This window comes from Lissotriton vulgaris, unplaced genomic scaffold (genome assembly GCF_964263255.1).
Source record: "Lissotriton vulgaris unplaced genomic scaffold, aLisVul1.2 SCAFFOLD_2621, whole genome shotgun sequence".
Taxonomy (NCBI): Eukaryota; Metazoa; Chordata; class Amphibia; order Caudata; family Salamandridae; genus Lissotriton; species Lissotriton vulgaris.
Genome location: NW_028243843.1, coordinates 249,057 through 256,579, shown reverse-complemented (window position 1 = coordinate 256,579; position 7,523 = coordinate 249,057).

Sequence of the window (7,523 nt, the reverse complement as noted above, 5' to 3'; positions counted from 1 at the left end):
TGCACTCGTCCTCCATCTTTCTGCAACTCTCCTGGTTCTGTCTTCACCCTTCTTCCCTTTTTTGCATCTCTCTTGACTCTTCCTGCAGTTCTCTTGTCATTATATGTACCTCTGTTGCCTCTTTGTGTACCTCACTTGCCTCTTTCTGCACTTCTCTTGCTTCTTTTTACATCGCTGTTGCTTCTTTCAGCAATTCTCTTGCCTCTTTCTGCATTTTTCTTGCTTGTTTCTGCATCTCTCTTGTGTCTTTCTGCACATCGGTTGCCTCTTTCTGCATCTCACTTGATTCTTTCTGCACCCCTCTTTCTTCTTTCTGCACCCTTCTTTCCTCTTTCTGTACCTCTCTTGCTTCTTTCTATATCGTTGTTCCCTCTTTTTGCACCCTTCTTGCCTCTTTCTGTACATCTGTTGCTTCTTTCTGTTCTTCTCTTGCTTCTTTCTGCACCTATGTTGCTTCTTTCTGTACCTCACTTGCCTCTTTCTGCACTTCTTTTGCTACTTTCCACACCTCTTTTGCTTCTTTCAGCAATTCTCTTGCCTCTATCTGCACCTCACTTGCTTCTTTCTGTACTTCTGCGGCCTCTTTCTGCATGATGGATTATGTGGCTAATGCAGACAATGTCTATTTCTGCAATAGTCCGCACAGCCAAACAGTCGCTTAATTCAAGTAGCCCTGCTCATACCTATGACTAGGTCCACAAGTGCTCTCTTGCCTCATTATGCACTTCTCTTGGTTATTTTGCACTGCTTTGCCTCTTTCTGCACCCCTCATGCCTCTTTGTGCACCTCTTTTGCTTCTTTCTACATTTCTCTCTCCTATTTCTCCACCCCTCTTCTATCTTTCTGCACCTCTGTTACTTGTTTCTGTACTTCTGTGGCCTCTTTCTGCATCCCTCTTGCTTCTTTCTGCACATCTGTTGCTTCTTTCTGTACTTCTCTTGCTTCTTTCTGCACTTCTGTTGCTACTTTCCACACCTCTTTTGCTTCTTTCAGCAATTCTCTTGCCTCTTTCTGCACTTCTCTTGTTTATTTCTGTACTTCTGTGGCCTCCTTCTGCATCCCTCTTGCATCTTTTGGCATCTCTGTTGCCTCTTTCTGCACCTCACTTGCTTCTTTCTGTACTTCTGTGGCCTCTTTCTGTACCCATCTTGCCTCTTTCTGCACATCTGTTGCTTCTTTCTGTAATTCTCTTGCTTCTTTCTGCACCTCTCTTCCTTCTTTCTGCACCCCTCTTGCCTCTATCTGCACCTCTGTTCCTTCTTTATGTACTTTTCTTGCCTCTTTCTGCACTTCTGTTGGCTCTGTTGCACCGCTCTTGCTTCTTTCTGCACCTCTCTTGCACATTTCTGCAACCCTCTTGTCTTTTTCTGCACCTGTCTTTCCACTTTCTGCACCTCTCTTGCTTCTGTCAGCACCCCTGGTTCCTCTTTCTGTACCTCTTTTCCTGTCTCTGCTACTTTTTTGCCTCTTGCTGCAGTTCCCTTGCCTCCTTCTGTACCTCTGTTGCTTCTTTCTGCACTCGTCCTCCATCTTTCTGCAACTCTCTTGGTGCTGTCTTCAGCCTTCTTCCCTTTTTTGCATCCCTCTTGACTCTTCCTGCAGTTCTCTTGTCATTATATGTACCTCTATTGCCTCTTTATGTACCTCACTTGCCTCTTTCTGCACTTCTCTTGCTTCTTTTTACATCTCTGTTGCTTCTTTCAGCAATTCTCTTGCCTCTTTCTGCATTTTTCTAGCTTGTTTCTGCATCTCTCTTGTGTCTTTCTGTACATCTGTTGCCTCTTTCTGCATCTCACTTGATTCTTTCTGCACCCCTCTTGCCTCTTTCTGCACCCTTCTTTCCTCTTTCTGTACCTCTCTTGCTTCTTTCTGTATCCTTGTTCCCTCTTTTTGCACCCCTCTTGCCTCTTTCTGTACCTGTCTTGGCCCTTTATGCACCTCGCCTACCTTTTTTTACACCCTCTTTTTGCACCTCTGTTGGTTCTTTCTGCACGGCTCTTGCTTCGTTCTACACCCCACTTGCCTCTATTCTGCACTTCTGTTGCCTCTTTCTCCACCTCTTTCTGTACCTGTCTTGGCCCTTTATGCACCTCGCCTACCTTTTTTTACACCCTCTTTTTGCACCTCTGTTGGTTCTTTCTGCATGGCTCTTGCTTCGTTCTACACCTCACTTGCCTCTATTCTGCACTTCTGTTGCCTCTTTCTCCACCTCTATTGTTTCTTTCAGCAATTTTCTTGCCTCTTTATGCACTTCTCTTCCTTATTTCTGTACCCCTCCTGCCTCTTTTTTGTACCTCTCTGGCCTCTTTGTGCAGCTCTCATACCTCCTTCTGTACCCTTCTTGTCTTTTTTTGCGGGTTTGTTGGTTTTTCTGCACTGCTCTTGCCTCTTTTGGCACCTCTGACTTTTGTTTTAACCCCCTGCCCTATCATGTACTAGGGCCTAACAGGGGAGGTCATGCCAATCACAGGGGTACCCCAACCCATAGTGTACCCTAGTTTACTTTTATACTGTATTCTAAGTGTCTTTCAGCACAGCACTGGCTCCAGGCCTGTTTAATCATAGTCAGTTACCAACTGTACCAGTCAGCAAAAATTTGGGGGCGCAGGATGACTTTGCAACAAGGCCTCTTTCTGCACCTCTGTTGATTCTTTCTGCATATCTCTTGCTTCTTTCTGCACTTTTCTTCCTCTTTCTAGACTTATGCTGCCTCCTTCTGCATTTCCCTTGCTTTTTTCTGTGCCTTTCTTCCTCTTTCTGTACATGTCCTACCTCTGTAGGCATAGTTAGGAATTAGCATTTAAAAAACCTTGGAAATTCACTGAAAAACCGAAGGTTTCAGTGACGTTATGGTTGGAAATTATCAGTTATAAAACCTTTGAAATTTACTGAAAGAAACCACAGGTTTCTTTGATGTTAAAGTTAGAAATTAGCATTTAAAAACCCTTTGAAATTCACTGAAAAAACCATAGGTTTCAGGGACGTTGTAGTTAGAAGTTAGCATTTAAGAAACCTTAGAAATTCACTGGAAAAACCACAGGTTTCCGGGACACTATAGTTAGTTGGACATTTCACTCGTACAAAACCAGAGAAATTCGGCCATTACAGTTAGTTAAGCTGACTATAACTCGTGCTCCCGCAATGCACTGCTGATGACGTCACATATTACATCATTCATGACATGGTCGGTGACATCACTTATAAAATCACGGATGACATTTCAAATGACATCACTGTCCTACCAGTAGGTAGTTATAGCTAGGACCTTGTTTCTATTCAAAAGGCGTTTTTCTTTTGCCAATATCTTTGTATTTGGTATTTGTAAGGCGCATAAATCACCCGTAGGTTTCATAGTTCCAGCAGATACTCAGAACAGACAGATGTGTGGTCAGGCAGAGCTAGAAAAGCTAAGTCTTTAGGTTTCTTTGGAACTTCTGGTGATTTGATTCTAGTCTGATGTGTAGGGGGCAGAGTATTCCAGGTTTCTGGGGCTTTTTTAGAGAAGGATCTATCGCCATTCCTAACTGTGCGGACCTTAGAAGGTGCTTGGTGGTGGAACGGAGGGTTCTAGCCAGGCGGTAATCCTTCAAATTGTTTTGCTAGGTATATGGGCCCCTAACCATCGAGGGTCTTGTGGACTAGACGAACATAGTTTGAACGTGATTCACTTTTTTATGGGGAGCCAGTGTAATGTTCTCAGGCTGGGCACAGAGGGGGTGTGGGGAGGGAGGTTAAGAACCAGCCTGGCTTCAGTATTCTGTAGGACCTGAAGTTTTGTCAGAAGGTCCTCGTTTATGGAAATGAGTAGTGCATTGCCGTAGTCTAGAAGGCTTATGATTAGTCCTTGTACAAGGTGCATGCGGGATGAGAGGGGGATCCATTTGAAAATCATCCTAAGATTGCGCATTAGTCCGAAGCTGGTGTGCACTACTTTGTTAATGTGATCGGCCATAGACAGTTTGCTGTCTAATGTTATCCCAAGGTTCCGGGCTGTAGATTTGGGTGGGTCTCAAGGCCCATGGCCAACAGTCATCTGTCCAGTGATTGTGTGCATGTCCAAAGAGCAGTATCTCTGTTTTGCCGGCATTAAGCAACAGACAATTGTTGGTCATCCAATACTTTATTGCAAGCATACATTGTTGAAACCTGAGTTTGGTGCCCGTGGGGTCAGGTCCTAGGGTAATTAGCAGTTGTGTGTCGTCTGCGTAAGACACAGTTTCAAACCCATGTGCTTTGATCTTCTTTGATAGTGGGGATACACACAGATTGAAGAGTGTCAGGCTTAATATAGATCCCTGGGGGACTCCCTTGTTGATTTCCTGTTTTATTGAAGAGAATGATCCTATTTGGACATTTTAGAGCCGTCCAGGCAGGTAGCTCTTGATCCAAAGTAGGGCTGGGCCTTCGACACCAGCCTCAGCTAGGCGTTCTAGAAGAATGCTGTGTGAGATGGTGTCGAAGGCAGCCAACAGATCGAGTAGAATCAGGATGACTGATTGTCTTGAGTCTAGGGCCAGCCTTCTGTTATCTACAATCTCAAGTAAGGCTGTTTCCGTGTTGTGAAACGCTCTGAATCCTGATTGGGATGGATCTAACAGCATTTTGTTTTCTAGATATTTGTTTAACTGGCTATTTATTAAGGATTCTAGGATCTTTCCGAACAGTGGCAGGAGGGAGATCGGGCGATAGTTAAGAGGTTGTTTTTGACTCCATTTTACAAATCTTCGTGACATTTTCAAAACTAATTCTTCGCTCAGGTCATCTCCTGTCTTGCAAGTTTGAGAGTGATTCATGGAGCGGGGGTCAAGAAAAAAGGGGGGGTCCTAAAACAAGTTTTTTCCATGTTAATTTCCATAGGGAACTTTAGACGAAGCTACAGCCCGAACTGCTGAAAGGAATTACACCAAATTTGACAAAAAAGTAGCTCTCGTCTTCAGAAAGCATACTTTAAAAAAGAAATGGTGTAAATCCATTCAGTAGTTCCTAAGAAATTCAAAAATAAAAAATTATTGATATCTGGTGGCCGAGGAGGATTTATGAACCCTCCCAAACACCAAGTCACAAGAAAAATGATAGAAAACAAGAAAAGGGGGCAGTGTAGAAACACCCTGACCCACTAAGACTGCTCAGGGGGTCCCACAGGGCCCCCATTGCCAAAAAAGCATTTTTTAATATATTTTTGGCTGAATTTGCGCTGGGTGTGTGAATCCGGCCAAATAAATTTTAAAAAATGAAACACGCCTCCCGCGCTTTGTTTCTTTAAGTCACAGGGTGGGCTAGGTGCCAGGGGCAATGTCCAATTAATTAGCGGGGGCCCCCACAGCCCCGAGGACCGCCACCTCCCTGGGTCTTTATTTCTTTTAGGGCGGGGGTCTCATGGGTCCCCCGAAGCCCACTGGGACTGGCATCTCCTCAGTGCATTACCAAAATTTGGGCGGGGCCTCGCAGGCCCCCTCAAGCCCCGAGGAGCGCCACCTCCCCGGGTCTTTTAGAAATAATTAGCGGCGGGGCTAGAGCCACCCTAGACTACCCCTGGAACCACCACCTCCCTTGGGCACTCTGCATGGAAATACGGGGGACCGTTGCCCACCCCCGGGGACCACCATCTCCATGGGGCAGAGTGCACATTGAGAGGGGGCTGCATGGCCCCCACTCCTGGAGCCCTCCATGGCCCTGGGGACCATCACCCCCGGGGGCGGGTCCAGCAATGTCCTGGGGTGCCCACCCCAGGACATTGCAGTTTGCAATGGCAAGGTGGGAGCAGAGCTCCTACCCTTTCATTGCAAACACTGCTTTGCTTCATGGAAGCGAGAGCAGGTTTGAAACCTGCTATCGCTTCCATGAAGCAAAGCAGATTACTTTTGGACAAGGTGAGCTGCATGTCACCAGCTCCCCTAGTCCAAAAGCAATGCCGGCTCCGACAGGAGGCATGGAGCTGGCTGGGTCCGCAGGGGCACTGGGGCTCCCCCGTGGTCCCCCACATTGAGGGCTAACCCCGGGGATGGGGGTCACCATGGCAAGAAGTGGCCCAGGAAGGGGGGTAACGGGGACCCACTGCTCTAATTAAAATATTTTATTAAAAAAGAGGCCAGGCCCTGGTGGATGGGGTCCCCTGGGCATATAGTAGCACAGGGAAGTGGTGCCATGTGGCTTCCCTCCCATTAATAATAAAAAAAACTAGGCCAAACACCCGGAATGCAGTAACCAGGGCCAGAAGTGGCACAAGGAAGAAAGGCTACTTTCCCGCTTAAAAAAAAGGAAAGTTTAAAAAATGGATCAGGCCCTGGGTGATGTGGTTCCGAGGACTTAAAAAATACAAAAAAAAGGGGGCCACATAGCCCCTCTTCTAAAAATATGTTTTTTTTTTAAAGAAGAGCGATCCTCTCGTCGGGCCAGCTCCCTCTCTGAACCACTCTGCAAACTTTCCTCCTGGCATGTTCTTGGTTGGGGGATTAAGGGGCATATTATCAAGGGGGTTTATCTCCACTTTTTTTGGCTTTAAAAGCCAAGAAAGCAGAGATAAAATTATCTCCCTATTACCTAGCTGTCGCTAACACCAGTTAGCGACAGCTAGTAGGAGATAGCGACCATCTTGGGCCCCACTTTGCATGTCAGTGATATTTATCACTAATGACATGCAAAGTGGACGTGCCAAGATGTTAGCGACTGAAAACAGTCGCTAACATCGCTATCTCCTATTACCAACTTTTTGAGATATTCGCGCTAAGCGCGAATATCTCCAAAAGCTTACACCTGCCCTGAGCAGTTCTTAGCCATGTTATCCAATGGGAGGTGGATAACATGGCTAAGAGCATTAGCTCGGTAATGCATGAATATCGCTGACTTTTCAGCGATATTCATGCATTGCGGCGATTTTGTATCGCATTTGCGATAAACCTTGGTAATACCAAGGTTTATTTGCGGTAAAAATCGCCGCAGCTCAGCTGTAAATTTTTCACGCTAACCAAGCAATAGCGATAATTATCGCTATTGCTTGGTAATATGCCCCTATGTCCTCTAAAATCCTAAGAGTCCTTAGGGGCCAACTAGACCAATTAGGTACCTCCAGTAATCCCCACACAGTGAGATTGCTGAGAGGTGGTCAGAGGACATGCCCCTTTTTATACCACTCTACAAACATGTCTTTTGGCTCACTGCTGGTGGGGCAAAGAGGTCCTCTTTTGTCCTGAGGACCTCAGGAGTAAAGTGGACTTCATTCCCTGAGCAGCAGTTTGCCAGGAGGTGTGTTTACAGGGTGGTATAAAAAAGGGGCGTGGCCTCGGACCACTCTTAGCAATCCAGCTATGTGGGGCTTACTGAGGTACCTGTGGGCTAGTTGGCTCCCAGGGACCCTCAGGGGGCAAGGGGACTCAATTCCCCAACCCAGAGTACACCAGGAGGTGCATTTGCAGAGTGGTGTAAAAAAAGGGCATGGTCTCTGAGTACCTCTCAGCAATCCAGTTGGGTGGGGCTTACCGGAGGTTACAGGAGGGCTAGTTGGCCCCCAGGAATACTCAAGAAGC